The sequence below is a fragment of the Carassius auratus genome, unplaced genomic scaffold, assembly GCF_003368295.1.
Source record: "Carassius auratus strain Wakin unplaced genomic scaffold, ASM336829v1 scaf_tig00038805, whole genome shotgun sequence".
Lineage (NCBI taxonomy): Eukaryota > Metazoa > Chordata > Actinopteri > Cypriniformes > Cyprinidae > Carassius > Carassius auratus.
In genome coordinates, this window is record NW_020526468.1 from 133,642 (window position 1) to 157,209 (window position 23,568).

At 37.1% G+C, this 23,568-nt stretch overlaps 1 pseudogene; it reads left to right on the forward strand.

The window, feature by feature from the left end:
* The window catches only part of LOC113083549 (plexin-B2-like), a 120,128-nt pseudogene that overhangs the window by 83,919 nt on the left and 12,641 nt on the right, over positions 1–23,568 (forward strand).

Consider the following 23,568-nt stretch of genomic DNA (forward strand, 5'->3'; position numbering starts at 1 on the left):
CCCCAGAGCTCGCCACTGATTCGCCAGCATTAGAAACGTCTGGAAAACTCTGAAACACAGCTAGCATTTAAACTTTCATAACGACGGACGACACAATATCTGCTTTAATTTTATCAAATAAAGAGCTTCCCGCAATACACACAGCGTTCAGTTAGATCAGCCTCCCGACTGTCTGCAAACACTCTTTCCTGACTCGTTCTCTTGTTTTAATCAGTTTTCGAGATTACCGCCCTACGAATCCCCCTCCATCCTCATTCGCCATCGTTTTACGTGGAGAAATAAACCACTCCCACCTCCAGATGTTGGCATTTCACTCACTGTGAGATGAGGATTTAAAATCTGCGGCTGTCAGCCCCTTCAGAAAGCTTCATAAGCATCTTTGACACAAAACTGCACTAAGCCGCCTGACTGCTTCTCTTCAGCACCTTTCACGTGGACTGCACAAGTGTTGCGCTCGTGAACGCAGTTCTATATTCACAGTAATCACTGTTTATTTCTTTTTTCAACGGCTGAGGAAATAACTTGTTCTTGATGTCGTAGTGTTTGGAATGAATGATTATTTCACTTTCCTTTTGAAGTTTCGCAGACATTATTACTGAGATGCATGAGTGCATTTGTCTGAGTGCCTTGACTTTTAAAAGTAGTGTATTGTAGTAATCAAATTCATTATAATGTTACTTTTACATTAGGCGTCTAAGGTTCACACTGTTTTATTATTTGGGTTGTCATAATTTGAAATAGGATATTTGTTTTTTTAGCTTTAACTCATTGTTTATAAATACACTTGAATATTAAGCAGCCTACAGTATATGGGGTTTTCAGTGGCCAATATACACAATTATTATTGTTGTGCAATTATGTTTATATGTATTTTAAGTCTGTGTTAAATTATTATTTGTTTGTATTATTATTTTATGCATTTTTGAGCATGTTTTTGTGCAACATTCAATCAAAATATATTTAGAAAGAATTATGCAGTTTTTTTTGTAAATGTTGTGCTAAATATATATATATATATATATATATATATATATATATATATATGTGTGTGTGTGTGTGTGTGTGTGTGTGTGTAAACACAACAATTGCAATTTATCTAAATGCAAAAAATTACAATTTATCTAAATGCTAAAAAGTCAGTTTTTATTTCAGTAGGTTGTATAGAATAAGTTTAATAAAATGAAAATGCAACATTAACTTTTTTCAAAAAGTAAAGTGTTGCGTTTTAATTTTCTTAATAAATGATGTGCAATAAAACATTTTGTTCAACATTTGCTCAAAAAAAAAAAAAAAACGTTTAAATTCAAATTTTCTGTCATTCTGCTCTGCCTTCATAAAAAACAATAATAATGACGAGACATTTACACTTGTATTGTTCAATAAATAAATACAAAAGTAGCATGGAAAGATAAAATGGTTTTAAATGGTGTAAATTCAAAACACAATTCTTACCTGTAGTTTCCAAAAAGTAATCTGATTTCCAGTATGACATCTTCTCCTCTTCCCGTCTCGGGCTGCCAGTCGTGGGGGGTGAAGGAGATTCCAGTTGATCTGGTTTGGAGCCAGGAATCTTTAGCGAAAAGTAAACAGGAAAAACTGGTGCGTTCCTGAGGGAGCCTGCATCTTTATGCAGATCTCTCTGATTTCCATATGCTAAAACTGCAACTAAACATCTATAAATCAGGCCCTGTATGCCATGCGTTTCTGCATGCATGAATTTTGAATGGCAGCTCGACTACAGCGGTTTCTCACGAGAGGATTCCCGTCCCCGATGCCACGCTGAAAAAATCTTTGAGAGAACTTCCACGACTTTGAGTAGAGTCCCTTGGCGTTTGCCATTGTATCGCAGGCTTTATAATGACATTCAGAGATGTTATAAACATGCATTTATCTTTGAGGAAGCACAGCAGGAGAGAGAGATTGAACACGGGGGTCTCGGATGCCCTAAAAACTCTGAACACTTTTAATGTGTTTGTCATGGGCTCGGAAAACGCAGAAACAGGTGTTTTTAGAAGTTTTATTCTGAAGAGGGTTTAATGTTAATGAGATAAGACCTCTGAGCGCCGGATCACAGAGAACGCTGCTTATCTGGTTTGCAGTGGTGCTTTTGTGAGCAATACATAAATAATAACGGTAAAATGATTTGCCTTCACCCTTGGTGCTTTCAGTTTCTGCAGTGTTTACCGGCTCTGGAAGCTGTCGACATGTTTGACAACTGCCCTTCCTTTAAATCTCAAATCTGTCTGCTTCAGGTTTTTATTCCCTGAGGGCCTTTTCAAATTAGAGCGATTGCTGCTGAATGCCTTTTTTAAGAAAAGGTTTAGGTTTTTGAGTTTTTAGAAAACATATTTTGGATTAAAGCAAAGGTTTGTTCGATTTATTTTGCATAACATATGCATTTTTTTATTTATTTTTTAGTTTTTATTTATATTATTCATTTATTTTTTGCTAATTTTATGTAAATTGTTTGTGCAACATCTACCCCAAAGAATAATAATAATAATAATTTATATTGTACAGTGTATAAATTCTGTACTATTTCACGCAGCATTTGCAAAAAACAAACAAACAAACAAACATTTTATACAACATTTGTTTGAATATACTGTATATGTACATGTAAGATTTTTTTATGCAACAATTACTATTTTACGAAGACATTTACTAAAATATAATTTTTGATTTCATAATTATCTTCATTTCAGCAAAAATTCTTAATTATTCATAATTTCAGCATGTTATTTGAATAAAGGAAGCACATTTACTTTTTTACTATTACATTTTTCTGTTTGTAAAATGATTGTTACATTTTTTTTTTGTAAGGTTTTTAGTAAAAATATTTTAGATAAAACTTTTAGCAATTAACTGGAATAAAAGAAAAACGGAACATTTACTTTTTGCAAAATGCAATTATAGTTTTTGTTTTCTTTGTAAATGTGCAAAAACTGCATTTCAACATGAGCTTAATTAATTAATTTATACATTTATGCAACAGTAAGTCTAAAAAATTCAACATTTACTAAAGTCTTGTAATTTGAGCACAGTTTTTATTTATTTATTTCATAATTCTTATGATTCCGGCAATTATATGAAATAAAAAGGAAACTCAACATGTATTTATTTATTTAATTTTAAATGTTAATGTGCATTTCAAAATAGCTTAATTTCATTAATTAATTTCATTAATAATCTGTCTCCAATTTATTTATTTATTTATTTTTTTTATTTGACATTACAGCGTTTACTGCTGAGCGCTTTGTTTGTCTGGTGTGAAAAGTTACAGCAAATATATCTTGAATTAAATGTACTTTTCTTACCCTTAAGGTAGCATTTGTTTCTTAATTCTAAGCATAAACCTCACTCAATTGTGTTAGATTGATGTTTAACCCAAGCATAAACAAGACTCAATGTCTTGAAATCCTTATATTGCATGCTAAAGGCATCAAAAAATAGAGTTGAATCATTGTATCTTTTATTTTACGCTAGATCAATCTTGAAGAACTGCTTCAGTGTTGAATCAAGCACTTAGAGCCAGACTGGTTGAGGGGAAACCAGATCTTTTAACCCCATTACACTGCTGTATGTAGGGCAGAAGATTTATAGGTTACGATCGATCACGGCACAATCAGTGCCAGCCATTTTTCATCCCCATAATTAGAAACTGTGCAGCAGGACATGCCAGTTTAAGTTTGTTTGGTCATGTCTGGACACTGTGCTCGGTTCAGATAGTGAAAAGATCAGTCTGACACACAACAAACCTTCCTGTTGGGCTTTTACTCACTGCAGAATCTCCCGAAGAGCTCTTAATCTGCATCTGATGATCCGGACTGAACATTACCCATGATTCATTGCTAAATCTGTTAATGTTCAGGGTCAAGGTTTCGCTAGTTGTCTTCGTCTGGTTTGCTACTGACCCTGTAACTATAACAGTACATACTTGATTTAATCATAATATTTAAAATATGAAATAATAATATATAATTACTTCTACTACAAAAAAATAGATAATAATAATTTACATTATTACATTACATATTACATGTATATTAAAGTTCTTCCAAATTTACATATAGTAAAATTAATTAATTAAAGGAGGTCCTATCATATTATAATATGAAAGAACACAATAACATGTATAATCAGTTTAATATATAATTCTACATAAAAAATGTAATAATTTTAAAATAATGTTTGTGTGTGTATAAACAACATATACTATTTTGCTAGCAACAGTAGTTAAGGTTTCATTGTAATATTTATGTGTATTACTAGCAGAATTGAATGTATAATTGTATATTTATAATTATATATTAACAATTAATTATGTTATTGTTATTTTATATTATTATATCTTTCAAATAGCACAATAACATATATTATTTATCATTCATATATTATAATAATTATAAATTATAAATTGTATTATATTTTTCTTATTACATGATTCTAGAGATAGTATATAATTAATTATAAATTATAAAATTATTTTTGTACTTATTATGCAACAATTATAAAATTATGTTTATATATTTATATGTATTATTATATGTATATATAAACAATCTATAATATTTTGCTAAAGACATTTCTTATTTATTTGGAATATTACTGTATTACTAATATATTTGTATATATTATATAATCAATTATATGTTCAATAATTATAATTATATATTAATATTTTATTTATTAAATAATATATAGAAGTTTTATAGTTGAATTATATATGTATGTTATTATATAACTTACATACATATACATATTATTATATATTGTAATATGCTTAATCGAGATCTTTCAGAGCTCCTTGACAGACTCTTCTAGAATATCGGAGGCAGATGATGATCCAATGAATGAGGCACAAATGTCTCAGGTGCAACACACGTGTTAATTGTGCATGTCGAATCAGCTGTATTTATTAAAGTCTACTGTCTCGAGTGTCTTATTCTCTGGGATGAGCTTCGGACTGGAGGTTCACGTTCAGAGGTTGTGTGCACTGGTCACGGCTGATATTTATAAAGTCTTCTTAAGTACGCTGGCCTCCTCCGTGCCCTGAAATCCATATTCATCAGGATATGAAAGGTTATAACTTGTCCTACATCAGCACTTCTGCTCGCCGCTTAATTAGATCTTATATTTCATCTGAGCTTTGAGCTAAAACTTTTCGCTCATGCTGATTACAGGCCGACAAAGTTGTAGCTCAAACGCAGTGTGATGCTAGCGGCTGAACGCCGTGACGCTCGCTGGAACCCCACACATCTAGCAAAGCGTTTGAGCTTAGATTTGCCTCTGATGGAGGTTGTGTTCGCCTCTGGTTGCACCAATATGACTAATTAGGCTTAGGTGTGAATAATTAAAGGGGTGTAGCATGACCAGCAGTAGTAACAAGTACATTTAGCGAAGAGCAATTAGTGGATTTAGCATCTGCAAAAGAACATTTATCCTTCTTAGCATTTTGCTGCTGTTTGTTGTTGTAAGGATGGAGATCTTTGGCTGTGTTTCAAAACCTAGTGAGCTACACAGACAACTGCCTCCTAAGACAACATACTAACTGAAACGCTGTTATGAGTGTTGTACACAGAGAGCAACAGGTTTGTCATGGAAATAGAATGTGGAAGGCGTGAAATGATTAAACAGTAATTGTAATGTTTCTCACACAAGAATTATCCAACCATCCATCATTTAAAAATAATTATTAATCTATATAAATGAACTGCAGGTTTCGAGCTCAGCCTGCGTGTGTGTTTAGTACAGAGGAAATCTCCCAGTGCATAGGTCTGTCGTTTTAACATTTGTGTGTGATTTCCAGAGAACTCCCTCGCAGCTCTTTTGGGGTTGGAGATCCTCATCCGGGTGTTTCTCTGATGCTAGCTAATGCTAAAGCCCCTCCGGAGAAAGCTGGTCTACCAGCTCCCCACAGCACATTAAAATTTCAAAGCCTCACCCCGCCCTTTACTGCCAGCCTCTAACTTATTTACGCCTCTGAAATCCCCTAATATGGGTACTTACATTGATTCTCTCCCTAACCGGGCTTCATTACGGATTAAACAGGTCTATAGAAGAGAGAATGACGACTTGAATGAAAGAGAAGATTACAGGAGCCATGTGATTTATCTGAATTTGTTACACACACCTCATTCTCTCTCTCTCTCTCTCTCTCTCTCTCTCTCTGTTTCAGAGTCGTGGAGGTTGAACAGACAGACACCTCACTCTTATGTCAAGCATCAATTAAAGCAATTTTTGCCTTGGAAGTAAGTGTCTTCGATCTCTGTTTATTTAACGTATCCACTGCAGCTATTAGATTATATATATATAATATATATATATATATATATATATATATATATATATATATATTAAATGTAAAATAAAATGTTATCAGTGAATATAAAAAATTATGTAACATGTATTATTAATGATTTTTTTTCCCTAATTTACAAAAAAAATCTGATGTTTCATGTAAATATATGTGTGTGTGTATATATGTATATTTATAAAAGATATATAGAACATTATTTTATGTGATTATAGACTTTGTGATTTGTATAAAATTCTATAAAAAATTGAATTGTTAATTTATGTTTTTGCTTTAAATATAGATGGAGAATATATTAAAATATATCAAAATAATGAAGGTGGTGTATCGGGAGGGGAGCGTGCAATCTGTAGTCGAGTGCAGTGGCTGATGCGCACAAAAACGTACAATCACTTTACTATGCGTGCTGTTTGCTGTTTACTTTCACTTTCGAAATTGATTCAGCAAGGAGGGGAAGGGTGGCACAGTAACTCGTTTGCAAATGCCCCCCTTGGCGCTGGCCCTGAGTAGGTGTGACATCAATCCTGTTGTCTGAACGATGCCCCCTGTCTGCCACATGATGCATCATCCTTCAAAACTTCAGGACGTTCTCACTGGAACCAAACCCAAATTATTCCCTGCTGCAGAACAAAACTGTCTTGTGCTTAATTGATGGCGGTGGGGAAAATGTGTTTGAATATTTATCGGTCACGTTTAAAACAAGTGGCAGAGAAGCCAGGGGAAATTCCATTAGCATAGAGCTTCATTTAGCATTAGCAAGGAGTCTCATGTGATCGGTGTCAGAGGAAACTCTGTTTCTTCAACTATGAGCACTTGTGTCCCTGTGGACTTTGAGAAAGTAAACTCTCTTAAAACACATTTTTCACACCTTCATTCAGACAGTGTTAAACAGTTTATTTCCTCATTTTGTGACTTTTACAAATACATTACACCTATATTATATAGTATTACAATAACCTAACCTTGAGGTCATGAATGCATGAATTAATGTCTCTTGAATTAATGCATTTGACATTTAGAGCATAGGTTGTAATTTAGATATATTTTTAACATGGAAAATTTGGTTTTATAAATGTTAGAAACATGGTTTTCAAGTTAGGAACTTAAGTTCACACTTAAGTTCCTAACTGATTATGAATTATAGATAGAGCAGCCAAGTGTTAGACGGTGCTCTAGGTTATTACATGCAGAGGTTTTTGGTCTAATAATTAACACCACTATTTTTTTTTCTGTGTGTTTGTGCATGTGCGTGTGTGTGTGTGTGTGTGTGTTTTCCAGAATTTAGCAGTAGGAAATTACTAGTCAACTATGCATTCCTATAGTTTGATATGTATCATCAAGCGGTGAAGAAATATAGAGCTTAGTATCATCAGCATAATATTGAAAGCTTACACCATGTTTACTGATGATATCTCTCAAGGGTAACATGTAAAGCGTGAAAAATAGCTGTCCTAGTACTGAGCCTTGTGGTACTCCATACTGTACTTGTGATTAATATGATATGATATAATCTTCATTCACTGCTATGAATTGATGATGGTCAGATAAGTAAGATTTGAACCATGCCAATGCTATTCCACTAATGCCAACATAATTTTTGTAGTCTATGCAAAAGAATGCTGTGTTCGATAGTGTCAAGCGCAGAACTAAGATCAGGTAGCACTAAATGGAGAAATACAACCACGATCATATAATAAGAACAGGTAATTTCTCTGATAAGAGCAGTCTCAGTATAATAATACAATCAAAATCCTGTGGAAATCCTCACAGATACCATTTCTCTGTAAGAGGAAACATAGGTGAGAGGATGATGCCTTTTCAAATATTTTTGACAGAAAAGTGACATTTGATATTGGTCTATAATTAACTCATTCTCTAGGATCAAGCTGTATTTTTTTAAATAAGAGACCCAATAACCCCCAGTTTGAAAAATACTGGGGTATATCCTTATGGCAGTGATGAATTAATGATAGTTAGAAGAGGATCTAAATTCTGGAAGCACCTCTTTTACCATCTTAAAATGGAATAGTGTCTAACATACATTTTGTTGGTTTGAGGATTTGACAATTTTATACAGTCCTTCCACTCCTATAGCAGCGAATGAGTAGAATTGTTCCTCATGGGATACAGAAGATACAGTAGCATTTGTAAAGGATTTTCCTCTTTCAATGTGAACAGTAGTACTTATTTACCAAAGAATGATAGCATGTTACTTTTTTTATTGTTTTATTATATTAAAATCTATTCACCCCTGTGACACAAGTGTCCAAAGTTGAAGAAACACCTATACATGTTTGTGTCCTCTCCGTAAATCAGACGTCTCCTCATGACTCCAGAGGAGCAGAGAAATTGGCTTCACTCAGCAGAGCAAGACACAGATAGCACAATTCAACTCCATCTAGAACTCCATTTAGGGATTGAATCATCAGTTTCCATTTGGACCTTTTCCGCCAAATTGAAAATGCATGTTTGTGCAGCATGGCCTCAGATGTGGCACTCACCCTGAAGCTTAGTGTGTGATGGTTTTGGAAGTGGGCTGGGGACAGACTTCGAGTTTGGATGAGACGTCCAATGCCACAGGTGCTAATCACGGTCAAGTTTGTGTGCTTTAATTATCAGCAGAAGGCCGCAGAGATAAATACTCAGGAACGAGAGTGAGTGACCAGTGGTTATCTGAGGCGAGGATGAGCATCAAGAGCCAGCGAAAGAGATTTTAACAGTACCATGTGGGCTAAAGCCTGGCTTTGATGTTGCCCAAACCCATCTGAGCCCTACAGCATTTCCTTCTAGGCCAGATATGACAGGATAGCATGAATGTGTGTGTGATCATATCTGTGTTTCTGTTTAGTCATGTGGGAAATTCAAACACAATAAGGAGAGTTCTCAGGTACATCTTACATGGCTTTAGTTTCTGAAATTTCATTTGTGAAAGTCGTTTGAAATCCGTCTTCTATCACATCCTTAAGACTTTTCTTCCTTTGAAGGAAATATATCATGAAAGATAGGATTTTGTAGCTGTTTTTGAGTTGAAAGAGCAGTAAAACACCTCCGCAGTTCACCACTTGTTAACCCCCATCATTAATGTGTGGTTGGTCAGATTAGCGAAATTTCGCTAACCAAAAACTTCCATATCTATACAATTAAGCACAACTCACACTGAAGTCACTTTATCACTTGAATCTGATTTCATTCAGAAATCCTCAATGAAGTCACAACTTTATTTAGCCAATCATATAATGGTTCATTACAGGTCCCTAAAGATACAGTAGCATTTTTAAAGGAATTAACTTTTTCAATTACTTGTATTTGATTAAAAAAAACATTTATTGAGATAAAATGTATAATATATATATATACAGATGCATCTCACTAAATTAGAATGTTGTGGTTTGTGAAACGCGTGTATTAAATAAATTCAATGCACACTATCTGAAGTAGTTCATAACAAATTAGAATATGGTGACATGGCAGTCAGCTAATCAACTCAAAACACCTGCAAAGGTTTCCTGAGCATTCAAAATGGTCTCTCAGTATGATTCACTAGGCTACACAATCATGGGGAAGACTGCTGATCTGACAGTTGTCTAGAAGACAATCATTGACACCCTTCACAAGGACGGTAAGCCACAAACATTCATTGCCAAAGAAGCTGGCTGTTCACAGAGTGCTGTATCCAAGCATGTTAACAGAAAGTTGAGTGGAAGGAAAAAGTGTGGAAGAAAAAGATGCACAACCAACCGAGAGAACCGCAGTCTTATGAGGATTGTCAAGCAAAATTGATTCAAGAATTTGAGTGAACTTCACAAGGAATGGACTGAGGCTGGGGTCAAGGCATCAAGAGCCAAAACACAAAGACGTGTCAAGGAATTTGCTGAACCACAGACAACATCAGAGTCGTCTTACCTGGGCTAAGGAGAGGAACTGGACTGTTGCCCAATGGTCCAAAGTCCTCTTTTCAGATAAGATCAAGTTTTGTTTTTCATTTGGAAACCAAGGTCTGGAGAGAGGGTGGAGAAGCTCATAGCCCAAGTTGCTTGAAGTGTCAAGTGTCAAGAGGAAAATGAGAAACAATGCAGATAAGCTGATGCTGAAGCCCCCTAGGCCACTGTCACAAACACCTGGACTTCCAGACCACCTCAGCAGTGCCACAAACTGATCACCTCCATGCCACGCCGAATTGAGGCAGTAATTAAAGCAAAAGGAGCCCCTACCTAAATGAACATATATATATTAGTGGTGAGCCGTTATCGGCGTTAACATGCTGCGTTAACGCGAGACTCTTATCGGGCGATAAAAAAATATCGCTGTTAATCTATTCTCAAATTTGGGTTGGGAGCTGGGTCTATACTAAGCAAGCTATGATGACTTTCACCTTGATATAACCGACTGGCTGAGGCCAGCCTAAAAACATGCTCAGGACAGTTGACGGGCCACTGCTGCGCATCGTCACGAAAGCTTATCTTTTTCACATGTTTTTACGCCTTACCACTTGTCGATTTAAACATTAAAGCATCCAAACACAAGACGCGGAAAAGCTGAACGGAGTAGCTGGTTACTGGTGTTCGGTGCGCACGAGAGAGAGAGAGAGAGAGAGAGACGCGTATCACGGACAGCGACACTAAACAGAGCTCTCTTCTGCGAATATGTGTCTGAATAAATGTAGGTTTGATTGTATTTCTCATTTTTACATTGGAGATTATCCAGTGCTATTTTACATTTAATTATTTGGTTTCTGTACCTTGACACCTACAAACTTGAAAAAAACTTAAACATTGGTGTGAAACAGGAGTAATGTTGTTTGCACCTTGTGCAATGTGGAATTAGTTTACAGCTTTTTCAAGCAGTTTGTGATGCATTTTGGAAACAGGAGATGAGCCCCTTTTCTAATGCACCACCTAGCTTGATAAACCCCTTCTCAAAGACTTACTGTTTGTCAATTTTATTAGGGTAACACACATATTCTGAACGCCTTCGGCAGAATTCGAATGAGCCATTTTAATCTAGATTAATCTAGATTAATTTCAAGATCACAGTGAGATTAATCTAGATTAAAAAAATTAATCTATGCCCACCACTAATATATATATATATATATATATATATATATATATATATATATATATATATATATTAGGGGTTTAGGATGTTCTAAATAAAAACTGGCAGTAGGTGACAGTAAATGTCTTTATGAGTAGGTCATTGTCAGTGAATGATTAATTCATTCACTCCATTTGTTAAAAATGCTGATTCATTCAGGAACACAATCTAAAATTATTATATACTGAATTATTTAAAGGGATCATGTACTGCATTATTTATTATTTTAGAATGTTCTCTGATGTTCACATATAATGTTATTGTGATTTCTACATTAAAAAAACATGATTTATAAGTAGTAGGCTATTTTATATCCTGTTTTTTAAGCCTCTCTGCAGAACATTCTGTTTTTATAGGCGGGGTATATATCAAATGGTCTGAAAAACACAATGCAATAGTGGTAAAAGCAATTTTACTCACACTTACGTGTTTCAAGATTACTGTTATATCTACTCTAGTCAGACTCAGCACTGCATCCTCGTTTACTCTCTGTCTCTCTGGAAAGCCTGCATACTGTCTTATTTAAAAATGAATCTGTAGCAAAGTAAAGCAAACAAACAAACAAACAGTGTTTCACTGATGCGATCTGGAGCTCTTTGCTAATTTTAGCCCATGTTTACACCGGACTCAAGCGGCACAACACGACTATAGACAGCAGAATCCATTATAATCACGATTCTGTCTACAGTGGATTGACACAACAAATCCCAGACAGTAAACTTTAAATTGGTGGTTCTTTGCCTCCATGTAGTGCATTATTATTATTTTTTTTTATGCATACCTGCCAGCCAATCAGAATTGATTATTCAGACTGACCGTGGTATAAATATATTTAAATTATATTTTCTAAAAAATAATATTTGAAAGAAAACAGTTTGGCAAGGTAACCAGAAGCATCTTAATACTAAGTGTGCAGTGTTGACGACTTAATTTATTATAATGGAAAATCTATCTAACGAGAATCAAAAAGCATAAACAATCTAATAACAAATAATTATCTTGTTTTTACAGATATGCATTTTTAATTTTATTCTCGAATCTGTAATGTAAATAGAATCCTAGCTTGTTTTGATATATGATAACATTATTATCTGAGATGGTATTTTATTTTTCTTGCAAGAAAGTAAGAGTTTGAGAGCTGGAGTTAAAATCAGATCATGAAAGTGTCTGACAAGATTTATTCTTGGCAAATCAGGAACATCTGGTGTAAAACATCAGCCTTTTAAAGGCGTTATTGAATGCTGAATGGCTGGCTCTCTGAATGGTTCCTGACCGCCCCCCGGCCGGCTGCTGTGATTGACAGCTCCCTGATCATCTCCCTGATTCCAGAACCTAATTATCCGACACGTCTGCATGTCAGTCGCTGCTATCACACACGAGATCAACAGAGAGATGGACAGAGAGAGGGATAACTAATGCGATATGAGTCCCACCAGCACCAAAGCAGGAGAGAAATATAATTAAGGATCAGATGTCAGTCTGTTTGGATGCATGGCACTGGTTTCTAACAGAAGAGCTATTTTTAGATCCATTGACCACAGGGTGACAAGCGGGGTCAGGTGTGACCGGTAGCCACTGTCCTCATGACACCTGCGCTGGACCCAACCAGGTGTGTGAGAGATAAATGCATGTGATAACTGCTGGCCTGTGCAAAAACACAGCGAGTATCACCTTAGCATGAGAGGAGAGCGTGCAGCGCTATTTCTGACCTCTTTGTGTAGAGGCTCTTTTGTTGGAGTATGTGCTGTTCGGCCGGAGACTTTCAGAAGTGCTGAAGGGACAGAAAGGAGGCCGGACGGCGGGTGAGGGGACTGGCGGGTGTCTCCGCTCATTTACAGCGGTGACATTTGGTGGAGAAGGATGTGGTGAAAGCGCAGACGTGTGTATGTTGATCTTAAGGAAAGGTCAGGCCTGTCTCCACGGAGTTAATCAGCCGCCGCTCTCGGTGCACCGACTCTCTCCGAACTGTTTATATCTATCTATCTATTTATCTATCTAGCTGACTGTTTCTATCTATCTATCTGACTGTTTCTATCTATCTATCTACATTACTGTCTATTATTTTTTTTTTAATGAATAGTGCAATATTGTCAGTCCTTTAGACCTGTAACACACAATCCATTAAAATAGTCAAAACACTCTTCTTTTTTTAATGCTGGTAGTTATAATTCAAACAGCTCAGAATTGTCCTGCAGTATTGTATTACTCTCTCTCTCTCTCTCTCTCTCTCTGTGTGTGTGTGTGTCAGTGCTGGTTAAAGGCTCTCATTAGTGTGTAGAGACCGGGGGATTTGCTGAGTTTGGGTGGCTCTGTAATGCAGAAGCATCACTGCCTGATAATTATGTTTGTGTTGCAGTTACCCAGCGGCTCTTTGACTGACAGCTCGGGAGCGCTGAGCGTTGTGTGCTGTCGGAGACTCCGAAACCAGAATGAGCACAAGCACTCTCCACTGCATAAAACACTCTCTACAACACAAAAATCATATTTCGAGTGGAAAAGACATAGACCCTGATTAAAACAGATCACGTTTTGCCGTTTTCTCAGCGTACAAGAACAAATCCCCCTGCTGTTATTATTATTCTCGCTATTATGAATCTGACTTTAAAAGAAAAATGAAACATCTGTGAGTGTTTGCTGTTATTATGGGGTATAATAGACACACTCGTGGTCCTGGAGTCCCAGCAGAGCAGCGGTGTGCATCACTGTCAGTGACCTGCAAAGCTTTTATTGGCTTTATTTATTTAGCAGCCGGTGCGAGGAGAATTCGATTGATTTTTCTCTCGTCGTGTTGACATTGCGCCTGAAGATGCTGATGGTGGTTCGAAGCGCACAGGTGTTACAGGCACGATCTGACGTTTGGAAGGGTCTACAAACACACACATGCACACATCTAGAGCTCAGTCACTACTCGTCTCTGACCTTTGACCCTGATTTTACACTCGCCCTCTTTTCTCTTTCCTGCAGCTATATTTGGAATGGAAAGTTTTGTGTACTGTGCCTACAATATTCAATATAGGACAGTAATTGTTTTGGACAGTTAGTAATGTGTGCCACATTGACCTCATCAGTGCATGTTTTAGTAAGTGCTGTTCAACTTTTACTTTTTTGGGGGGTATTTTCACAATACACTCAATATACTCAAACTTAAAGCACTCTTCTTTTTAAATGCTGGCAGGTAAAATTCAGACACCTGCAATAATGTGTTACTCTCTATGTCATATACAGACACACACACACACACACAAACACACTTTTTGATGACTTTTTTCAGACTTGGTAATTACTATTATGTCATATTTTCATTGTTTTATCGTTAAATTTTTTAAATAATTGTTTTCTTTTCTTTTTTTTCTACTTTCAACTGAGAAATTACCTTTTTTTTGTCATTTCATTATTATTATTAGCATTTTTTTCAGGCTCCTATGTTTAAGTTCATTCATTTGGCTTTAGTGGCTATGTATAGGTCCCTTTCTATGCCATTAAAGTGAAATAAATGAACATAATTTACGAGCCTGATAAAAATGCTCATTTGAGATGAAAATTAAGTAATGATTAAGAAATCAAATGGCCGTATTTTTTATTTTTTGGCTTTTTTTTTCAGACTGGGAAATTATTTCATTTAGTTTTTTGTTTTCTAATTTCATTAATAATTTTTATGTATGTATGTATTTATGTATTTTTATTTTATTCACTTTATTTTATTTTATTTATTCAGATTTAGCAATGACCAAACTACTTAAGTTTTTATTAAGACAGAATTTCACAACGTCGTAGCATTAATAAATCGATCCAAAAGGCCAAAAATGAAAGAAACTCCTCTTGGTTCTCCGTGAAATGGAGGCACAGAAGAAGAATCAAGCTTCACGGTTCCACCGACTTAAAAGATGCAAAGTTAGAGACAATAAGGTGTGTAATAGATTCACTGAGGCGTCATAAGAGTTCCAAGTGTCTGACTGGAAAATAAGGGGAAAACAAATGAGAAATCGTCACGAGAGAGAGAAAGGCACAGAGGAAAGGATAGATGGATAATCGAATGGGATTGGTGGAGAATTTCTAACCACCGTTCCATATTTAATCTTGTTTGGCCTGGGCCAGCTGTGTCCACCGTCCACACACTCCATGCGTTCCAGAAGGTGCAAAGAGGACCAGTAAGTGCTGGATCCAGTCCCAACATGCAGACAGATGTGTGTTTGTGAGGGAGCACATCTGGTGGTGAACAATAAACGCTCAGATGAGGCCAAACGTGGACGGTCACAGCACACACACCGCAGAGGCGCTGTCCTGCCACGCTCTAGTCCTCCGGCCTGTTTGTTAATTGCTCTTACCGCCGGCCCGGTCACCACAGCCAACCGCTTCGCGCTCCATCAAATGAAAATAAATGAAGAGGCGGGCGGGATAATCACTCATATGGAAATTCAATGGCGTCTGTGACAGGAACTTTCAGAGGTGTCGGGCTCACAGGAGCCGCAGACTCCCCGCTGACCAAATTCAGCCCGGTGATTTCTTTTATTTATTGTGCTCTTCATTCTCTCTTGATAAGAAGTGTAGAAGTCATTCTCTTTTTCCATTTATTAAAAGTCCATGAAATCTTGTCTGTAGGCTTTGAGGCTGACATCTAAATGCTTGTATACTGAAAACACACTTTCTGTAGAAATACGTCAAAAATTATTTACAGATTATTTATTGTTTTATACTATCCAGTGCTAAAGGATAAATACCTGACCCTGACTAGCGTTAGCATTTATGTGTATTTTCTCTTTTTGTTATTATATGTGTGTGTGTGTGTGTGTGTGTGTGTGTATTTATATATATATATATTTATGTATATACACACACAGACACAACCAGTGAAAATATTCCATTATGAATTATATCCATTATATAATCATTCACTTGTTTTATTTATTTATTTAGCCTTTGCCATTATTCACCTTTATTTATCTTTTATTATTAATTTACAATACTTAAATTCAGATTATTATTCATTCAGTTAAAGAGGCTTTTACAGGCTTTTTGTAGACTGGGAATTTCCCATTATATAATTATTAATTATGATTTTTTTTTTTCTGTATGGATATTATTGGGAATCAGACTGTTAAATTACTACTATTATTATTTATTTATTTTATTAATATTATTATTATTGGGGTCCTTTGCATTTATTCAGACATGGAAAATTATATTATTTTGTCAATTTTCATTACTTTGTCATTCATTTTTTCTTTCCCTTTTTAATTCAGATTTATTTCAGTTCTTTTTTATTTTGTGTCTTGTTTCCTTTATTCAGCATGTTGAACAATGTGCACTACCTGCCAGTCTACAACTCTTACAATTTTGCCATCTTTAATGAACAAACAAGTTCTGTTCAAACCCCTAAATACCTGACCCTAACTAACATTAGCACATATACTGTATATTTTCCCTCTTTCAGTCTTTCAGAATTTACCATTATTTCTGTATGTTTTTGCAGTCATTACAGAATGTTTTTGTTTGAGATGTAGCTTTTTGCGCGCCTGAAAGCTCGAACCTGACTGCATGCTGTAATCTTCAGGGACCCAGGTGAAAGGCACATGTGGACTTCCCTTGAAGTGGCACACGGCGAATCTGAAAGCCTGCGAGATCTAACAAGGCCCTTTATTTTCCCGCCTGTTTTGTAAGGTGTTTTGTTCCTTCGCCTGACTGAGGAGAAAACAGGATTATCTCTCGCAGGCAATAATAAACCTACACTAATGAGTCTTCTTTTCTCTCTCTCGGTCTCTCTCCTGGAGGTAAACCCCTCTGTTCTTCGGTATAGTTATAATTTAACACTCCCGGTTCTCCACTCGGATTCCTCCAGATGTTTTTGCTTCATTAGCACATTACTAGTTTGCTTTTTATTTATCAGACACGTTTGCCCTCGGCTAATTCAGTATCTGTCCTCGGGTAAATTAGGAGTTTGTTATCCGACGTCATCCACACACGATGACCTATAACCGCACATCTGAGGGAATTTGTGTGGCAGCAGACGTTTTTTGGGGTTGGATGTGAGCGACTTGCATGCATAAGCGAATGAATCTTTGAAGCTACATGCTGTGTACAATGAGAAAGAGCAGGCAGGAATTCGGTCGGCCTAATCAGAGTTTAAAGACTCTGTCTCTCGAAGAAGTTTGTGTCTGGGAAAAGTTTACCCTTTGCATGTTTTAATAAAAAGGTTTTTGTCTTTCATCATGCTTAAACAAGGGAGGTTCATTGGAGCCTTTTATTTTTTTGCCCTTCAGCCCAGAAACAGCTTTGCTCCAGATATCATTTGGAGTGCACTTCAGTAGGGAGAAAACATACTGTGTCATGTGATAATGTATAATCATGTATTTATATGTATATGTACTTGAAAAAACTAAAGTATAATGTATGCACATGTCCTTAGATTTTAGGGCATTAACGATGTAAGATTATGGACACAAAACACACTCGGTATGTTTTCATCAGTGAACTAATTTAAAGGGGTAGTTCACCCAAAAATGAAAATTGCCATCATTTACTCACCCTCCACTTCTTCTAAACTTGTCAGAGTTTGTTTCTTCGGTTGAACACAAAAGTATATCATTGTTGTGTTGTTTTCCTCTGCTATGTGATAATTTCAACTGTTTTTTTACATTTTCGTTTTAGTGAACGTGAGCGTGAATTTGTGCAGGTTGCTAGGATGTTCCGGTGGGTTTTTATGATAATATAGAGGTTGCTGGAATGGGTTTCCATTGTGTTTGTTATGCAGAACTTTAAGGCTTAATGTGATTTAAACGAGATGATATGTCTGATTGCTTATAAAAGTAACAGCGCACCTCTTTTCAACAAACCACATGTGGTTTGAGGTATTATTCATGTCTGTAAAACACTACGTTAGTACTGTATGAGCAATAGTGAAAATATTTGTTCTAAATTAATGCATTTAATTTAAGACACTTTTATCCAAAGCGACTTATGTTGTATTCAGGATAACAATTTCTCCTAACATGTGTTCCCTGGGATTCGAACCCACAACCTTGCGCTTGCTAACGCAATGCTCTACCACTTGAGCTACATTTCTAGTAAGTGCTGCTAATTAACCTCACCGTTATACTAACTCGACACCCCAACAAATTAGCATTTGAATCCTGCGCTTTGTCATTTGGCTTAATTGAGACAGACGGCTACGTTTTCTCCAAGGCTGCTGACTGCAATAACAGAATTAATGGACACAGGCCAGTGTGTCTTGACCTTGTGTCCTGCATTACGAACACACATGTCAGGGTAATTGGATCCCTGATGATATATGTGTGATTCTTAACCGAAGTCTCTGTCACTGATCTATATGTCCACGTCCCATTTCCTTAGTGTCCATGAGCTCAGTATTGAGTTAGAGCTGCTGAAATGTCCTTTCAGGTCTAGCGCTGTCAGTAAATGCTGTTATTTGTCTTCCTAAATTAGAGGTTAAATATTATATGAATCCTTTCAAGCACCTGCAGGCAAATGCATTGTGGTGGTCTTTGCTTCCATAGAGCTCCTAAACCCAGTCCCAAAGTAAATCTCTGAGGAAAATGCAATCGCTCACAGATTGGTGCTTCTTAGCTCTGGAAAGTTATTGGAGCATCAACTTTGCATCAGATGTTTCTCCAAGAATAATAGACACAAATGATACATTAAAGTATCAGCTTCATCTTAGATGTTTCTCCACAGACAGAAAGAGTAGATGTGGATTACAGCTCAGATCATTTGGCTTTGGGAGACTTTTGATGAGAAATGTTTTTATCAAAACTGACTTTTAATGGGAGACTTCAAATCTGAGTATAGAGAAATTGTTGAAATTTCTTCTAAAAATTAGAAGCAGAAGATTAGAAGATATAAGGAAAAGTCTCCATTTGCTCTCTAGTTAGTCTTGTTGGTGATTTTTTTCTCCTATACTGTAGGTTTGTCTTATTTACAGGGTCAGTCATACTTTCAAACACAAGAAAAGGTCTTTTTTTGTCATTATTCGTCAGTTATTAGTTATTACAGAGATCTCATTGGTGGTTTGTCTTTACAAAGAGGATCATTCATGCTTTCAGAACAAGAACAAGTCTGTTTGCTCTCCATTTAGTCTCTTTGGGGATTTTTCTCTACTAAAGATCAGTCACACTTGTAGACACAAGAAAAATCTTGAGTATCTATCCATTTATTAGCTTTACTCATAAGCAAAATACTAATTTTGGTCTTCATTTGAACTCACTGCAGTTTAGGAGAAAGAACTTTGACTTTACAGAGACCTAATTTGTGATTTTCTTACAGGGAAATTTGGGGACACAAGCAAAAGACTAAATTTTTTCTGTCTAGGAGAAACTGCAGAGATCTCATTGGATGATTGGTCACACTTTAGCGACTTTAGCATGCATCTACATCTGATTTCAATCTAAACTGCTGCAACACATCAGACAAGAACAAAAACGTTCTCAGTACCAAGTAAAAGAATAACAAACCAATTCCCGAAAAGAGGACGAATGGCATAAACCAATTTAAGCCACCTTTCCAAATTAAAAAGAAATGTTTAAGGGTATGAACTAAAAAGGGCAGCTACATTTACGTGAAGAAATGGAATTTGTAATAAATGAGCTTCGTGATCAGCAGGGAGAAGGTGAAAAAAAGATGAAAATTGCCGATAGAAGGGCACGGGTTTTATGTAAATGAATGTGAGAGCTGAAATTAACTCAACCCTCAGGGTGAATGCGTTATCACTTCGATGGTTCGATGGAGCTCTAGGGAATGGCAGGTTAACATCATAAAACAGCCACCCAGGCTGAGCCCCGTCAGGCTTTTTAATATGAAGAATGTTTCTCAGAAGGGATGAATGGGCAGAGAGATGTAGCATTGTGTTCGTTCGTTCACTTTTTACAGCAATGGCTGGGATTCTTCAGAGAGTTTATGTTATCAATCAATCAATCAATCACCTTTATTTATATAGTGCTTTAAACAAAATACATTGCGTCAAAGCACTGAACAACATTCATTTGGAAAACAGTGTCTCAATAATGCAAAATGATAGTTAATGGCAGTTCATCATTGAATTCAGTTATGTCATCTCTGTTCAGTTTAAATAGTGTCTGTGCATTTATTTGCAATCAAGTCAATGATATCGCTGTAGATGAAGTGACCCCAACTAAGCAAGCCAGAGGCGACAGCGGCAAGGAACCGAAACTCCATCGGTGAAAGAATGGAGAAAAAAACCTTGGGAGAAACCAGGCTCAGTTGGGGGGCCAGTTCTCCTCTGACCAGACGAAACCAGTAGTTCAATTCCAGACTGCAGCAAAGTCAGATTGTGCAGAAGAATCATCTGTTTCCTGTGGTCTTGTCCTGGTGGTCCTCTGAGACAAGGTCTTTACAGGGGATCTGTATCTGGGGCTCTAGTTGTCCTGGTCTCCGCTGTCTTTCAGGGCAGTAGAGGTCCTTTCTATGTTATGTTCTGAGTGGTCGCTCTAAGGACTTTCCAGGGATTGTTAAGATGTTGATCAGGTGTTGATAGGATGTTTTAGTGGGTGTTAGTTGTTGTTGTTGTTGTTGAGTGGGGGTAGTTGTTTGGTTGGATTTCTGTGATATTTTGGGTAGTCATGGTGTTCAAAGGGGGTTCTATGAAGTTTTGAGTACTTGTTCTAGGGAGTTTCTGTGGTGTTTCCGGGGGTTGCTAGTATGTTCCTCGGGTGTGGCTGGGATGTTTTAATAGGTGTTTATGTTTTTGGGTGGTTTCTAGGGTGTTCTATGTGGTTGCTACAATGTTCTAGCGGTGTTCTGTGTGTCATAGTGATTTACTAATCTAGCACTACCAATTAACCTCACTTTTATATGTGCTTGACCACGCAATTCAACACCCCAACAACTGAACTTTGCATCCTAATTCAGACTCTTTCTCTTTTTCCAGCAATGGCCACCTGGTTACCAGCGTTCTTACTGGTGCTACAAGGAACCACTGCTTTCTCTGAAGAGTCCATACTGGAGTTTTCCACGGACACACCCATCAATAACGTGGCAAGAGACCCACAGTCCGGTCGCGTTTACCTGGGTGCGGTCAATGCCATTTATCAGTTGAACTCTTCATTGCACCTTGAGGCCAGAGCTGAAACAGGGCCCAAGAAAGATGCGAGGGGATGCACCCCTCCGGTGTCTACTTGCCAGGACCTGAAAGATACCAACAACACCAATAAACTCTTGCTGGTTCATTCGGCTAATGGGTCACTGATAGTCTGTGGGAGTTTGTACCGAGGAATCTGCTCTCTGCTCAACCTCACCAATGTCAAAGAGCAGATATACTACAGCGACAGCAAAGGGGAGCGGACCTACGCCACCAGCACTGAAGAGCACGTTTCCGTGGTGGGAGTCATGGCCACGCTTGAAATCGATGATAAACCGTTCAGCGTCTTTCTAGTCGGGAAGGGCTACGGAAGCATGGACAGCTCCAAACTCATCAGCACCAGAATCGTGCAGAACTACCACGACTGGGTCGTGTTCGAGAGCATCATCGAGGCGTCTACGGTCCAGGCGGTTCCCTTTGTGCCCAGATACCTGCATGACTTCCGCTTTGCCTTCAAAAACGACAACTTCGTCTACTTCCTCTTTTCACGCACTCTCGGCGGAACGGACAACAAGAACTTTACTTTTGTTTCACGCCTCTGCGAAAACGACAATCACTATTATTCGTACACGGAGCTTCAGCTTAGTTGCGGTCCGAAGAATCGCTACAACAAAGTCCAGGCTGCGTATTTGACCGAACCGGGGAAAGTGCTAGCACAGGCCATAACTGAATCCGCGGAGTATGGGAATGTCCGGGAGTGGGATAAAGTCCTGTTTGTGGTAGCTAGCTCAGAGGAAGGGGCCACCGAATCAGCTCTGTGTATGTATCCCCTTAAAAACATCAACCAGAAACTCTTGGCCATCGTTACTGCTTGTTACACAAACAATGGCAAGATTGACGACAGATTAGTTGTGGAGAGTCCCTACACGTCCAGTAAAGATGATCCGTGTGTCAAACACGATGTAAGTAACAGCACTGATCAATAACACTAAGTGGAAAATGTATTTATTGCTAGTTTAACAACTGGCAATGCTTAGCTTTTTCTGGACCTAACACTTTGCTCTTCCAAGGGTTGTATAAAGTAGTTTCTTTTTCTGCACTGACACCTGTCATTCACATGGAAATAAAGGGTTTTACCCACACACAGGGACACATCTCTATTAAACAACAAAAGATAATGTCCCATATACGTTTTATATGGGAGAAAACATACTTTCTTACCTGTATTTTATGCTTTAGTTTAATGTAAAACTGCAGCAAGAACTAATCATTTTTATGTGCTTAACATTTAGCAACCCGAAGGGTAGAGATGTACAAAATATGTTCTTTTGTAACCCATTTAACTTCTGTGATGCATTGAAAGAAGATGCAAGGAAAAATGTAGACTTGTAGAAAAAATGTATTAGAGTTGGAGCAAATTCTTATACTTTTTTAAGATTAAGACAAGGCGAGTAGCATATAAATAGTACATTCTGATTTCATTTTTATATTAGTGTCTGTTTCCCTTAACTCTTTGTTATCTTGCAGAAAGACATTGTGAACCAGTATAAGTGTGGAGCCGATTTTCTCCCATCTCCGTTGGCCAGTCGACAGGAGTTTGCCTTGAAGGCCATTCCGGTCTTCATCAGACAGAACCTGCTGACTGCGGTGGCAGTGGCTGTCGAGAATGATCACACCATTGCTTTTCTGGGACACAATGGCGGAGAGGTGATCAAGGTGAGATAAGCGGTGTTAAATTAAAAAAACTGCATTCACACGGTGCACAAACCCTCATCCAGAGGTGCTACAGCCCATAGCATTGAAGTGCTTCACCACTTTGTGGGAATATAAGTGGGAATGTATTTATAGTTATTTAAGAATAACACTACAGAATGATATTTGAATGTGATTTAATATTGTTTTAGGAATCTCCTACAATAGGTTTACATTCATAAAAGGTCAAAAAATGCTTTTATTTTTTGTCAAAATATGCATTTAATATCACCAATGTTTTTAAAGTTTCTCAAACGATTCATTCAAAGCAGTTCTAAGATTCAGTCTCTCTAAACCCCTAATTTTCACGAGCCTACACTGCTGCAATTGGCCAGAAACGATACGCGCATTGCCA